Genomic DNA, 16,764 nt, shown 5'->3' on the forward strand with positions numbered 1-16,764 from the left:
TAAAAATTAAGATATCTTGACGAAACTTGGCACAAATATTCCTTGGCACCATAAGACGAACAAGTTCGAAAATGGGCAGAATCGGACCATTGCCACGCCCACAAAATGGCGAAAACCAAAAACACATAAAGTGTCATAACTAAGCCATAAATGAAGATATAAAAGTAAAATTTGGAATAAAGGTTCGCACTAGGAGGGGGCATATTTGGATGTAATTTTTTTGGGGAAGTGGGCGTGGCCCCGCCCACAAATCGGTTATTTGTATTTAACTCGCAAACTAATAAAGCTATATAAACCAAACTTTCTGCGGTCGGTTCTCTTACATACCCCACCACACACCATGAAAATAGTTGAAATCGGATAATAACCACCCCCACCTCCCATACAAAGGTTAGGTTGAAAATTACTAAAAGTGGGTTAACTAGCTAAGGAAAAACGTCAGAAACACTAAATTTTGCAGAAGAAATAGCAGGAGGGAACTGTACTCAGATTTTTTTACAAAATGGAAAATGGGCGTGGCATTGCCCACTTATGGGTCAAAAACCATATCTCAGGAACTACTCGACGGATTCGAATGAAATTCGGTATATAATATTTTCTTGACACCCTGATGACACGGAAATGAGCGAAATCGGTTCACAACCACTACTACTTTCCTTATAACTCAATTTTGAAATCCATCTTATTCCTTCACTTTATAATGTAAACATATGGAACCAATGAAGATAACGGAATAAAACTTTACACAATTAGTGCATATCATCTCTGGCTTCACTTGTGAAAAAATTGTCGAAAACGGACCATAACTTTTCAAGGCCCCAGATATCGAACATGTTGAACTCAGCGCCTAAGGATAAATTTTAACCGAAAATATGGGTAAATCTCTCAGATATCTCAATTTAATTCAGAGGAAATTGTCTTCTTCTAATAGTGTGACTCTGTTCCAAAAATTATTAAAATCGGGCCATAACATTTCCATATACCTCATTGTAGGTTTTTCAAAAGTATCTTCTCCTAGCTCCCATATACCTAATTATAGGTTTTTCAAGAATACGGTGAGCTTTATTCCGCATATATGTATTGGTTAAATTTCTTCAATAAATTGCGAGAGTATAAAATGTTCGGTTGCACCCGAACTTAGCCTTTCCTTACTTGTTTTTTATTATATTCTTTAAATAAGCGATAAGCTTGTTAAGATCAGCCATATATTATTTGTAGACTCACCTCAAACTTTAGACTTTTTATAATGAATTGCATTGCATAAGGACACTCACCTGAAAGAAAAAAGTGAAAATGTGAGAAAATATATAAGTAAATGAAATATTATATATAATACAATTTAATATAAAATATAAGAAATTTATTTATTTTTTTTTTTCAGGGAAATCGAGTGTCAGAGTGTCGAGTAAAGAGTGCTCGCAGCTGCTTGCTGAACAAAATTTCAAAACCAGCCAAGGCTGGAAGAACAAAATATTAGAAATATACAAGCTCGCACTAGGCCGTCGAACTCCGAGCATTCCCAACGCCTTCACAATCAGAGAGAAAGACAACGGACATAAATGACTAGAGGTCGTAATCAAGCCTTAGCTCAAGTCCGAATTTTCCTCATTTTACTTATTTTAAAATGAACACACGCAACTTATAACTTTTGAAATGTTTGTTTAAGCCCGTGCGAAGACGGAGTGGTCTGCTAGTGTATTATAAAATGAAAAAATCTGATCGTAGGCTTGGTTGTAGTAGTATTTCCCGCCCGCTTTCAAGCCGTGACATAAGGAAAATAAAGGAATGTTTAAAATAGGTCTAAAGTGATCGAGAAGCTGATATTTAAGATTTCACACGAAAAAATGTTGGCTCTTACCGGATTTCCGAAATTTTTATAAATTTTTTCATTAAAAATTATAGAAATATTATTAAATGTACAACCATTGAAAATTACTTAAGAACGATGTTTAGTTCTTGCTATTAGAGACTATTTTCAATAAGAAAACGCTTAAATGCCTAGAATAAAAAGCGATGTTTTATAAACGAAAGATGTTTTCAGCATATAATACTAAATGTTTCCTAGAAAAAATACAAAATTTTTTGATCCCCGCGGAAATGTTAACAAAATGCCAATACAATTGGGAAAAATACTTAACAACGAAGCAAAAAATGGTTAAAATATAATAATCACAAGTGTAAAGTCAGAAATGAGTATTAATATTTTGTCGAAAATTCTGATTACTTTATTACTGATACACTGTCTCTTTGCAATGCCATTAATAAATTTATATAACGGTCGACAGGAATGGACTACTATGTTATCATGAATTCTGAAACAGTTGACCCATATTTCTAACATTTTGCGTACTAAGTGCACTTTTAAGTGGTTTTAAAGATGTTATATTGGATGTCGACGATTCTCGGTCCATAACAATACTTTGTTGAATCTATATTACCCTCAATACGAAAAATTGGCGTACTATAAAAAGCAGCTCCACACCACCAATTGGTGGTTTGGCCGTTAGTACGAAGTGATGAACTTGGAGTTGAAGGTTGCACATTTGGACCTCCGCACGTACTTTCTAACATCTGGGCCAATATTATATTAGTTTCACCCCTGAATAAAATGTAAAGCAACTAATTTTGAGTCCACGATCTGCATCATTAAGAAATGTAATACGACACTGTTTTGACAAGATAGCGATCATCCCATTTACCGAGCATTTGTTTCGAGCATTTTTCTTTCTGGAAACATTTTCTGTGGTTTTGAATTCCGAATATATTTTGATTAATTAAAAACCATTGTTTTGGAAGCGTTTTATTGTGATGACAATCCGGTTTTTTTCTGAGATGAAATATTTCCGCTTTTTACATAAACTAATCGTTTTAAATAAAGTAAATTGCAGTTAGAAATATTCAATACACTTTTTTTATATTAATTTATCAGTTGGGACTAGCAATAGAAAACAATTTTCAAAATTGTGTTCAAAATCCAAATATTTCTCATTGGTTAAATTCAAATGAGTGCATTTCTATGAGAGTGAATATAGCAACATATTCAATCACAAAAAATTACCGTTATCATGCCCTACTCGATAAAAATGCGAAGCGACGTTCTTCAGTATTTTTCAACGGCTGTTTACATTTCTTACAAGGTCTGTTTTATAACTTTTTACCTAACGAGAAATAAATAGCTATTACATGTCATTAAAATTTCCATTTCAATTTTTTTTAATTTAACTTGGTAACAATAAAAATGATAAAACAATCGAAAAACAATTTAAAAGTATCAAGATTGACCTAATAACTAGTAGCTAGCCAAACAAAATATATTTGGAAATCTCTACAAGAGAAACTCCAAATATATTTTAAATGTTCTCATGGTATTCCAGGTATATAATAATTGAATCCACTCCTCTTAACCCTTCCTTATATGTTTACATATATAAGTACAAAATTTTTTTGTTTCTTTGGGCATTAAATTGCAGGAATTCTCAAGTGCCACTTTTTTAATGGACTGACAAAACAATCTACATGTATAATTTATGTTTTTCAACAAAAATAAATACGCAAATTTATGAAAATACTCGATTATAAAAATGCTTGCAATACAAACTTGCGTGCACACAACAAGCAACACAGACTGTACATTGCATACAAACGAGTACGAGTATACTCATAGAATAACATATGTACATACATGTAGTATGTTAAATATTATTAGACACATGTATGCTAAAAAGCAGCGCTAGCAATTTAAAATATATTGTATATTTTTGTTTTAAAATGTTGTGTTTGCTAAAGGCACACAGAATAACAATAAAGGGCAAATAAATATTTCCACACTTTCCTTTACTTCATTTCACACAGCTAGCAACAGGACGCAGTACCCTGAGTAGCGCTGGCCCAAAAGCGCTGCAAAGAGCAATGAAAGCGAGTCCGGAATGTTGTTACATTTGCCATGTTGTTTGTTGTTATTACTGGTGCATGTTAGACATAAAAATCTCAGCGGCAGCAAGCAACATCAACACCAGCACCGAGACCAACAACGCTACCGACAACGACGACGACAGCAATGCGTAACTGTATATGTGTGTGTATGTATTTATTTTTCATTCAATAATAATTTTAGACGCAGTGCAAACGAACTCTTCAAGTAGTGGCGGCAGACGATGCACCACAGTTCTTGCGCGTACATTTACAGCGGTGGCAATGTTGCGTGCAACATCAAAATGACTCATGTGAGAAGAGGCTGTAAGACGTCGTCCGCGCATTGCTCACCACCTTCTCGGCGTAACGACAACAGCGCCCAGAGGTGCACAAATAAACAGGCCGACGCAATCAGGCGTACGAAAAGCGAGCAATTCCGCGAAAAAACCGTTAGGGCGCGAGTACGTGTCTGTGTGTTTTCCTAATTTCTGTTTTCCATTCTATTTTTCGCGTTGTAAATCAATTGCCGAATGAGATTTTGTTGTAATTTTTATTTTATTTTAGTTTTGTTAGCTCGGCGTGCGCCAGCGACAGGCTAATGTGCTGCAACAACTTATTAAAAGCATACAATGTGATTTAGAGTTTATTTTCAAATTTAATCCTGCTGGGCCTGCCCCACTTTATATATACACGTGGTGCCCGGGTAGAAAACTAAGGTGATTGGGTGAGCTCGATGGTGGTCCATCCGAGCGTCACATGACGTTGGCGCCCAAAAGTAATTGTGAACGAAATTAATTGGGGATCTGAAAGCCGGAGGGATAAATATTACAGGCTGAGCTGATTGGAAATCGATTCGGTTCCGTACGCATCAACTCGGACTGACGTATAGAATGAATTGGCGCATTTTACGTCCACATCTTAAATTGATAGCGTACAAAATACAGCTTGTGTAAGAACTGAAGCCGCTCGACCCTCATAGTGACATAGCTTCGCTCTATGGGCTCTTGAAAAGTTCCAAGAAGACTCGACGTTTTAGAGCCAAATTCTGTTTGGCGATGAGGCCCCTTACAGAAGAAACAACGGATTTATTGAGAGAACACTTCGGTGAAATTATCTTCACGTTTTGGGTCAATTGGACCAACATTTTAAAGAGATAATCTTTAATAATAATTAACATTCCCCATAAAATTCGAATTATTTGTGTTTTTTTTTTCTTTAAAAAAGTAGGGAACCTCGAAATGATTCTTTCCCTTTATGACCATATTTGAATGAGAAAAACAGAAATGAAATCTATTATCAGAATTTAATTCTCAGCGAAGTTTCTTGTTACTAGACCTTTCGAAACGGGTCGCTGAAATTTATTAATTTACTATTTTTGAATATTATGATATAAGCGGTGAGCTATTTTACCATAAAAAATCGAACGTGCCATTATCCATTAAACAAATATATTTAATCTCATGAGATTTTTTTATATAAAGAAGATAATCTTTTATGGACCTATACTTATTTATAACAATTCAAGTTTGATACCATTTAAAACTGCAGATAAATAAATTATATTCTTCGGAATAATATTTATACACATTTATTGTAATTATCTTTTAAATAGGTTCAGTCGGTATTCCCGTTAAGAAAAACCACTAAATATAACCGTTAACGGTATTCTAACTTTTCTTCATTATTTTCAGTGAGAGCTGCACTAAATATAGCTACGAAAATTTACTTAAAATATTCAAGAGAACATGTGGATTTGAAGCTGGATTATGTTAATCCAAACCTTATATTGAAAGGCGCTAAAATTGCTCACTAACCATTCATGGTATTGTAAGCAACTTGGTAATATTTCCTCATATATGACACCTGCGACAATAACAGTATTACAATGGATGAGACTATAAACGAAATGACAAGCGAGGGAAATATGCGCAACACCGGTGTAACGCCTCAATCGTGTTTTGGCATTTTATGAGCGAACGAAAGCCAGAAAATGGGATGACAATATACACAGGAATCAAAAAAGAAATGCATAAAATAAAATTATAGAAATATTCAAAAAAAAGAAGCTCTTTGGCATACGCTTAAACGACTCTTTGGCAGCAACGAGGCCGGAACATTTACCGTGTTGTTGCGAAGGAGAATCAAGGCCAACAAAGCACTGAGGTGACGGGATGTCAACACCGCTTGTTGCCATTAATTAAAACGTTTTACATATCTGATTTTTATTTTGTTGTTGTGCACAATATTTCACCTATTTTTACACAGCCACGCACACAGGGCGACACTTGGATGTGAGGATTGGATCATTGCTCTTTCAACGCTACAGACATTCTTTGATATTTTATGCGACAAATTCAAACAAGCCGAATTGTTGAAGCAACAAGCCCGAGGTGCCGCACCAAAGCGAAGATTGGTATGGGGGTGAGGGAATTGTCAACATAAACATGTCAAAATACGGCGACACAATGCCAGGTATCCAACCAGGTATCGTGCTGCAGCAATTGAAAATACACAATGACGCCTCTATGCGAGCCACATAGTAGGCGTATAGGGTGAGATGGGGAGAGGGGCGAGTGTGGCGGAGCATTTGAAAGCTATTGAAGCGTACAAAGAGGTGTGGACACTCACAAAAGGGCGGCACAATGGTGAATGTTTGAAGAAGAATTATAGCTTGCGCACACACACACAAACACATGCGGGCACCACATCAATTCAAATGGACATTAAAAGCAAAAAGATGAATTGGATGACTTTGACTTTGGTGCAGCCGCAAACAACCGAAAACTGCTGAGCCGCCATAAAAATGTCAAATGTGCAATTTGAATATCTCATTTCATTTGCCGGCCGGCCGCACTTTTTCACATTTAAATGCCTTAATTTCCAAAAGCCACATACCGACACACACACACACACAATCACACTCACAAGTATTTTGGTTGAGTAAAAATGGAAATGTCCTGATGATTGAAAAATGCTTGTGTGCACCGACCGAATTGGACATAACATAACGGATTGGAAATAATATTTCACAAAAACACAAACTGAAATGCTGCATGCGAGTGTGTGCATAAATTCGTGGAAAAAATATGAGAAAATGTTAAAAATTAATGCTCCGCTATTTGTGTGGGTCCAACAAAAATGCTGTCACAGCCGTAGCTAAAGTGGCGCGGCAGTTCACAGCAGCCATGAATAATATGAATATTTTAGTAGTGAAAAATGATTACGACACAAATAAAAATATTTATCAAATTTAAATATTTATAAATTGTCGGTAGATTTATGCTAAAATAAAATGGGATTTATAAAAAATAAGCGGCAACAACAACAACAACAGCAATTGTGTTGCACAAATACATCCATAAATAAGTCGCGCTTTATGCAGCGGCAGGCAGTGATTCACAAGTTGCTGGCCGTGAGCGTAAATAATCTATGCTATAAGTGTATAAATAAGTAATGAAGCTGTAGCAATTTGCAGGGATAAAAGGCTCACATTTAGGTCATTTGCTGTGGCAATAAAAAATTTGGCACTTGAAATGTGCAACTAATGGGTAAACACATTAAAATAACGGCATTTATAGCGGTTTAAAACACGTTTATGCCTCATTGTCCATTTATGTTAATTGCTGTAAAAAAATATTTGACCAAGTGAATTATTGAAATCTTTTAGCAAAAAGAAACGCAGAAAAAATGCATTTAAATGTTGGAAACGTCAATTTGTCGACCGCAGAAAGCAAGGCATATGCGTATATAAAATGAATTATGATGATATATCAATCGACAAGTGGTTTCAAAATTATTTTGCAATCAAATTAATTAATTAGTCAATCTAGTCAATATGCAAGCAAGAGAAGCGGTAAATTTCTTTGTGAATACTGTTTGTACTGGCGTCAAAAATTACTGGCTGCTGGATTTGTCCTTAAAGGGTTAGGTGGGTATCAGAGGCCGAAAACAGAAGTATTTTTACAATTTTTTTAATATATACAATTATATATTTCATTTAAGGGGGTCATCCCATGTGACCCTGTTTTTAGTGATTTTTTAGTGATTAGTGATTGTTGATTTAGTGATTTTACTAAGACTAGTAATTACATCGAGTTCTAAGTTTATTAACATATATTTCGACAGTACATATTGTAAGCTAAAAATATTGTGTAGCGCTTCGAACAGCTCGTTTTTCTAACTGCTTAAAACCACTTCGAATTTCTAAAAATCATTGTTCCCACAACAAAAATTATAAACCCAAATTCTAAATAAATATAAACCCATAGACTTTGTCAGCAGTATGAGATCCCCATTTACAATATAACCTGTACTATTTACAACCAGGTTTGTTTTGGTTAACCAAAACGTTTTTCTTATGAAGAAGCAACCTGAGAATGAAAAGAAAATCCGCTTCATTTTGACTTGAAGTGCTCAATCGGTGTTCAGTTGTTTTTTACTGATGAAAAACGTTTGAATTCAGATGGACCCGATAGCGTAGAAGTGTGTTTAAGCCGCCAGCACAAATGGTACGGGATGCCATCACATTTTATAGAACAATAGATTTTATTTTTTATTAATGAAAAACTGATGGCCAACATTGGAGTCAGTTTTTCTATTATTAAAAGAACTTTTTGGGCCTGTCCCATGGATTTTTCAACAAGATAATTCACCGATCCATATCATTCTATTAGTTAAGGGAATCATCATATGTGACGCCCTGTTTTTAAGTAATTTTTCCTACGATCAGTCTATCTATTTATTTTAAATTTATCAACTTATAATCCGACAGTATAAATGTAAATTTTAAGCTAAATATATTGTGTAGAACATGAGTTACAGCGTTCTGAATTCCCCCGCCTCGAAAAATGGGTTCCAGCTGATTGGCTTATCGGAAACAAAAAAAAATAGCGTCGTTTTATTCTGTAAGTTTAAATTCATTGAACTACGATCAAGTGAATATACCACAAAATGGACTCTTGGTAGAAAAAATTGCAAATTTTGTGCGCCTTGAACAGATCATTTTTCTAACTGCTCTATCTTTAAAACGACGAAGAATTCTTAACTTTATTACTTTACTACCGTATTCTAGACATGTTAAGTAAGCAATTTATGAAAAAAAAGAAAAATCGATATTTTTAATCCATCACATGACCCACTTAAATAATTTATTTCGAGTCAACACGTTAATATTATGACTTGGCCATCATATTCTCTGGATCTTAATGTAAATAAACGTTTGCGGATGAAAAGCTTATACAAAAGTAAAACAGTACGAAGAAAAATAAACAATAATTGCAGCAATTACACTTGCTTAAAGCGATAAAAATATTTTTAATTTTCTCCTAATAAGTCTAATATCTGCACTCACTAAAAATAAATGTAAAAATAAGCGATATTTCTTCCAAAAATCAAATCCGAAGTCTATCCTAGCGGCCAAGATAATATGACCTTTGCAAGAAAATAATTAAAGATTATCTATTTAGTTGTTTTAAGGAAGTGCATATATACACATATTATTCGTTTCAGTTATTAAGGAGGTCCATGAAGTTGATATCAGTAACAAGACGATTCGAAGATCCTTAAAAAATTACGGTCAGATGAACTGAGCGGCAATATAAAATATTAATAAGTAAAATACATCTTAAGGCCCGTTTAAAATTCACTAAAAATCATAAACATTTTATCGTTGACGATTGGATGAAAGTCACTTGGTCAGATGCAAAAAACAATCGCACAGAGTCAATTGGTGGCATATGGACGTGGATCAATAAGAAAATTGATGTTCAGAATCGCAACATATGCCAAACGATGAAATTTTTTGGAGAATCACTCATAGAGCGGAAATGTTTTCGCCGAAGTGAACTAAGTGTTCTTCGTCATATTGATGGTATTATGCATTCAAGTTATAATATTACCACAGTCTAGGGCTCATATCTCCCAAGTTATGACTTATTTGGTTTCATGCAGAACCATGACCAGAAAAATACTGCAAAAATAATAAAATAATGGTTTTAATGCAATTTGATTAAACTTCTCGATTGACTTCCATATCCCCAGATGCAATGGAACATCTTTATGCTATTTTAAAACGTAACTATTTTTCAGATGAAGAAGCAGCGAAGATCACCAATGAACTATGAGGACAAGCCCTTATAACACGACTTATTGGTTCACATATTTTAGAAAATATTTTTAAAATTCTGCCAGACTGACAAATTGAAGAATGTACATACATACGACAAAGGTTAAATCTCTTCGGCCTTATCGTAATCTACAGAATTATTTTCTTACGCCATTAATTTTTTAATGGCTAGAGACACTCTCTACCTCGAAATCTAAAATATTGCATGTAGGCAAGTAAAACATGTTTCGATTATTCATCGCTGTTTCGTGTCAATGCGTGTTTTATTGACTACTTAATCCAATGGATTAACATTTTTATTAAACTCCAATCGAAGCGCATTTACATAAGAAATTTATAAGCAGCCCACAGACGGACGGACAAAGGCGACAGGTAGTGTAAGCAAACAATTAATAAGATGGGATTATAAAAGATTGAGCTGTTAAGATAGGCTCGAACGAAGGGAAATGGGCAGCTAAAGGAATGCTCAATAGCCGGGGTTATGGGACGGTATGGGTTAGGCGAGGGTGTGTGTAGCTGTATGTATGTATACACTCATTTAAATCTCCAAGGCAACAATTTTATGGCACTGGCGGGAATGTTGAGAAACATTTTAAAGTGAGAGCGTATATAAATGCTTGTATACATGCACATATGCACTCGTGCAACACTTGGTGGCACAATGCAGGTTTTCGTGGGAAATGCAATAAAAAGGTGATTAAAGAACATGAACGATCACTAAAAGGCGATGATAATAAAGACCTACGAGCAAGTTGGGACAGGGGCAGCATGTGAATGAAATATGTTGCACATGCAACAACTGTAACAACAACAAGCAAGGGTGCATATGCATGTGTGATTTAAAACTTTCGAAATAAATAAAAGCAACAATGTGTGTAATAATAAATAATAAATAGCAGTGCATTTGCCACTTATGGATGCATGTTGCAAGTGTTGCAATGGCCGTGCGCAGCCCCACCCGCCAAGCACGGGCAATGCAAGTGCAAACTCGAGTAGGCGCTGTTGCGTGTATTGACTTTATTGCGGCAATTAACGACAACAAAACAAATTGCCGCCATTTTCTGCCTTATTTGCTGATTACATGCCACCACCCACGCACACACACACTCACACATACGTTCATTTGTGCCAGTTGCAATGCATGCATTGCATTGTTTCTGCCTACGTGCAGCATGCAACTACAATTCGAACGCATCGCCACACATACACACTGGTTAAATATGCACACATGCAACAAGCGCGGTGCTCGCCAACACTTTCACGCCCACTTGGCCTGCTGTTTATTTACAAATTAATGATTATTAATGCATGCCGCACCCTTTGATCTACACCCCGCTGCTGGAATCCTGCAGTAAGGATGCATAATCGTGCAATTTTTGCCTTGCCACTCGCATAATCAATGCATTGTGTTGGAATTGTTGTTGTTATTATTGTGCAAATATTAACATTTATGAATTTTGATTTTTTGCGGAATTTATAACGCTTCCATTTGCTTAATTTGCTGAATAATTTTATCAGTTGTAAGCTTTTGTTGCAAACAACATACAACATGCAACACACGCTGCCGCAAAGCAATGGAATTTTATATTTAAAATTTTAATTTTTCAGTTTTTTTTCTGATTTTCTTTTTTTGCATTATGTATTCCGCAATGTGCATTGATATGCAAGAGAAGTATGCAAACGTTGGTATTTATTGCACTGACACACGCACGAACACACATACACCTTTGATTATATAGCAAAGTTAATAAAGAAAGTTAATTGCCCGTAGCTTTGCAATCCAATTGAATTTAACTGCTTGCAACTCCCCCGATAGATAACCTAAAAAATGTCCGATAGCAGTTTATCAGTATTTTTAAAATGCCGAAAGATATTATAACATACATATATATACATATGTGTTTGTGCGTATGTGTGTGTCGGCATGTGTAGAAGCATGCGTGTTTATTTAAGCAATTTATTTATTTTCCTTTGGCATAAAATGAATACAAATTTATTAATTGCAAACGAAAATAAATTGCAAAAAAAGGAACAAAAAGCACTTCGTAATTTACGTGAAAGCTTAAGTCAGTGCATCTGATTTCTTGCAATATAAAATGAATATAAATTAAAATAATAAAAAAAAAATCAACAATTGGTTGAGATTACCTCAGCTATTTATTAATGCAGTATAAAGTAATTTATTTAATAAGTAATTAGCATACATGAATAGTATTAGACTAAATTGCATTATCCAAGTTGCAAGAGAGTTATTTAGAATATCTCAAAATAACAAAATTGTTGATCTTGAGAAAGTTCGCTTTACTATACAAATAGGTTTTCCAAATGATGGAAGATCTTCTTCTTCTTGACTGGCGTAGACACCGCTTACGCGGTTATAGCCGAGTCCAAAACAGCGCGCCACGCATCTCTCTTTCTGGCAGTTTGGCGCCAATTGGTTATTCCAAGCGAAGCCAGGTCCCTCTCCACCTGGTCCTTCCATCGGAGTGGAGGTCTCCCTCTTCCTCTGCTTCCACCAGCGGGTACTGCATCGAATACTTTCAGAGCTGGAGCACCTTCATCCATTCGAACAACATGTCCTAGCCAGCGTAGCCGCTGTTTTTTTATTCGCTGGACTATGTCTATGTCGTCGAATAACACATACAGCTCATCGTTCCATCGTCTGCGGTATTCGCCGTTGCCAATTCTTAAGGGACCATAAATCTTCCGCAAAACCTTTCTCTCGAAAACTCCTAGTGCCGTCTCATCGGATGTTGGCATCGTCCACGCTTCTGCACCGTAAAGTAGGACGGGAATTATGAGAGACTTGTAGAGTTTGGTTTTTGTTCGTCGAGAGAGGACTTTACTTTTCAATTGCCTACTTAGTCCATAGTAGCACCTGTTGGCAAGAGTGATTCTGCGTTGGATTTCCAGGCTGACATTGTTATTGCTGTTAATGCTGGTTCCCAGGTAGACGAAATTATCTACAACTTCAAAGTTATGACTGTCAACAGTGACGTGGGAGCCAAGACGCGAATGCGCTGACTGTTTGTTTGACGACAGGAGATATTTCGTCTTGTCCTCGTTCACCACCAGACCCATACGTTTCGCTTCCTTATCCAGTCTGGAGAAAGCAGAACTAACGGCGCGGGTGTTGTTTCCAATGATATCGATATCATCGGCGTACGCCAGTAGCTGTACACTCTTATAGAAGATTGTACCTTCTCTGTTTAGCTCTGCAGCTCGTATTATTTTCTCCAGCATCAGGTTAAAGAAATCACACGAGAGTGAGTCACCTTGTCTGAAACCTCGTCTGGTATCGAACGGCTCGGAGAGGTCCTTCCCGATCCTGACGGAGCTTTTGGTGTTGCTCAACGTCAGCTTACACAGCCGTATTAGTTTTGCGGGGATACCAAATTCAGACATCGCGGCATAAAGGCAGCTCCTTTTCGTGCTGTCGAAAGCAGCTTTAAAGTCGACAAAGAGATGGTGTGTGTCGATCCTATTTTCACGGGTCTTCTCCAAAATTTGGCGCATGGTGAATATCTGGTCCGTTGTTGATTTTCCAGGTCTAAAGCCACACTGATAAGGTCGAATCAGTTTGTTGACGGTGGGCTTTAGTCTTTCACACAATACGCTCGACAGAACCTTATACGCGATGTTGAGGAGGCTTATCCCACGGTAATTGGCGCAAATTGTGGGGTCTCCCTTTTTGTGTATTGGGCAGAGTACACTGAGATTCCAATCGTCAGGCATGCTTTCTTCCGACCATATTCTGCAAAGAAGCTGATGCAAGCACCTTATCAGCTCTTCGCCGCCGTATTTGAATAGCTCGGCCGGTAATCCATCGGCACCCGCCGCCTTATTGTTCTTCAAGCGGGTAATTGCTATTCGAATTTCTTCACGGTCGGGCAATGGAACATCTGCTCCATCGTCGTCGATTGGGGAATCGGGTTCGCCATCTCCTGGTGTTGTACTTTCACTACCATTCAGCAGGCTGGAAGAAGTGATGGAAGATCACTCAGCAGAAATTTCATTTTAAAATTAATTTTGAACTCATAGAATTGGTCTACACTCACCAGAAATTTTGAAAAGCAAAAGTGGAGATTACTGGAGAATAACCACTGCAGTTTTAATTTGTTTTAACCATTTTTTCCCAGGGTATAAAACTTCTCAACATTCATAGATGCCCAGAGGGCTCTCAGTCACGGACAAGACAAAAGCATATATTATACAACTCTAACTCTGACCATTAAGACATCATTCAGGGTGACTTACCATTGTGCGACTTCTTCAATCTATTGCTGTAGGAGATAAATTCCGTCTTGGCTCCCACGTCATTGCTAACAGTCATAACTTTGTATTTGTAGATAATTTCGTATACCTTCCAAGCTTCCAACCAGTATCAACAACACCAACAATGTCAGCCTCGAAATCCATCGCAGAACAACTCTTGCCAACAGGTGCTATTTTGAACTGAGTAGGCAATTGAAAAGTAAAGTCCTTTCTCGAAGAACCAAAACGAAACTATACAAGTCGCTCATTATTCTCGTCCCGTCCGATGAGGCGACACTAGAAGTTTTCGAGGGAAAGGTATTTCGAAAAATTTATGGTCCTTTGGACATTGGCAATGGTGAATATCACAGATGATGGAACGATACGCTGTGCGAGTTATACGACGACATAAACATTGTCCAGCGAATAAAAAGATAGTTGCTACGCTGGCTAGGTCATGTTGTTCAAATAGACGACAACACTCCAGCTGTGAAAGTGTTAGATTCGGTACCCGTTGGTGGAAGCACATTAAGAGGAAGATTTCCACTCCGGTGGAGAGCGAACTGGTTTCACTTGGTGTTTCCAATTGGTGCCAAATAGTAAGAGGGAGGAATGAGTGGCACGCTCTGGTGGATTCGGCTATAATCGCGTAAGATGTTCCAACGCAAAATATATATGTATATATGGGATCTTATATAATCTTTGATTTGTGAAAAGTGATTGATCAGTAACATTTAATTGGACAATGGTAAAAAAAATCGAAAAAAGAAATAAACACGAAAATAGTGGACTAGAGAGCGCGCCAGGATCATGCCTCGTGAATAGACTAAAATAATAACAGTAATGAAAAAAAGACCCGACTGTTTCAGCACGATTTATTCAGCAGAACTTTGAGATCAATGTTTCTGAGCGAACAAATCAGCGGAAAAATTGTTATTTCAGCCCCTACAAGATTAAAATACGAACTAAAGCAATACGACCTTGAAGGTATTATTGGAATTTGATAAAAAAGTATTACCAAATGCTGCCAGATTTTTGGAAAATACTAATTTGGATTAATGAGAGATCGTTTTAATTTAAAAATACGAAAGGCAGAGAAAACATTTGACGAAAGAGCCATGAGAGGCTCCTATGTAAGTACATCCAAAGCAACGTAAAGTTCGGAGGTGGAAATATTGTAGTTAAGTTAGAAGTCTTTTGGCTGTAATTAACGCTAAAGGTGGCAACACTAAATATTGGAGCTTTATTTAGAAGCTAACTTTATAATATATAGGGTATCCATACTTTTGTTCTTGTTAAATCTAATATATAAAATTCTCGTGTCACGGTGTACGTTATTGAACTCTTCTGAAACCGCTCGACCGATTTTCGGGAATCTTAGCGTGCATATCGGCTAGGGTGGAGAATCGGACAACATCTATTTTTCATCCTCCTAAATGTTAAGGGTGGTCCACCCCTAAATTTTTTTAACTTTCCGCGAAAAAATTAAAATTGCTCTAAAATCGGGAAGTTATTGGTTGTTGAAGTTCAAACCGATCTGGCTAATTTTAGTCTTGAAATATTCGTGGAAGGCCAGAAAAAGATTAGAAAGTGAGTAAATATGGAAAAATTGCGAGGAAGATATCAATAAGAGAATTTTATTCGAAAAATATAAAAAGAGAAAACAAAAAAATAATATTTTGAAGGTTGTCATTGTTGCTTTGTTAAAATATTTTTGTATTTATTGCAAGGTTGTGTCGATAGCCCAAAACAATTTGCAAAAAATAAGGAAAGGCTAAGTTCACGTCCAACCGAACATTTTATACTCTCGCAATTTATTGATGTAATTTTATTAAGATAACACACAATATGACCTATATATTCGGCATAAAGTCCCATAGAAAACCATAACATATAGTATATAAGGGCTGATGTGATTCCAGAACCAATTTCACTAATTTTCACCACCAAGGTTAACGGGAAGAGGGGTAACTTGGCACCTGTTAGTAGGCAAACAAACGGCACATTCGGCCTTGAAATTACTCCTAAATTGCAAATGAACGAAACACCAGTCGGCAAAATCGCCAAAAATAGCGCTATAACGAAGATTTTCCAAATATTCAAGAAGTCGCTGGAGGTACTGCACAGGACTTTAAAAGATCTTGATTGTCGATAAACGTTTTTGGTGGAGCCAGGATTCTGTTAATAGGGTGATTTACGCCAGACGCTTCCAATTATTCCTGGATCAACTGTTACTGAGGAGCTAATCGCATGCCTAAAGTGGCGACACATAAAGAATCGCCAATTAAACACTAACATATGAGTGTTTTTGCAACAATATCAAATTGCGATTGTAGAAGCAGTTGGAAATGGTAGGGTCGCAGTTGACACCTCGATGGATTAATAGCATTTCCAACAGATTTCTGTTACTTCATTGACTTGAAAGAGAAGTTTTACTGACATGAAACCTCAATATGATAACCATAAATGACTGA

General features: G+C 36.5%; 1 protein-coding gene across 3 annotated transcripts in view; it reads right to left on the minus strand.

Annotated features, from left to right (window-relative positions):
- The window catches only part of LOC105217953 (tyrosine-protein kinase Dnt), a 150,153-nt gene that overhangs the window by 56,382 nt on the left and 77,007 nt on the right, over nt 1–16,764 (minus strand). The window lies entirely within an intron of this gene.

Source organism: Zeugodacus cucurbitae, chromosome 3, assembly GCF_028554725.1.
Source record: "Zeugodacus cucurbitae isolate PBARC_wt_2022May chromosome 3, idZeuCucr1.2, whole genome shotgun sequence".
NCBI classification, from domain to species: domain Eukaryota; kingdom Metazoa; phylum Arthropoda; class Insecta; order Diptera; family Tephritidae; genus Zeugodacus; species Zeugodacus cucurbitae.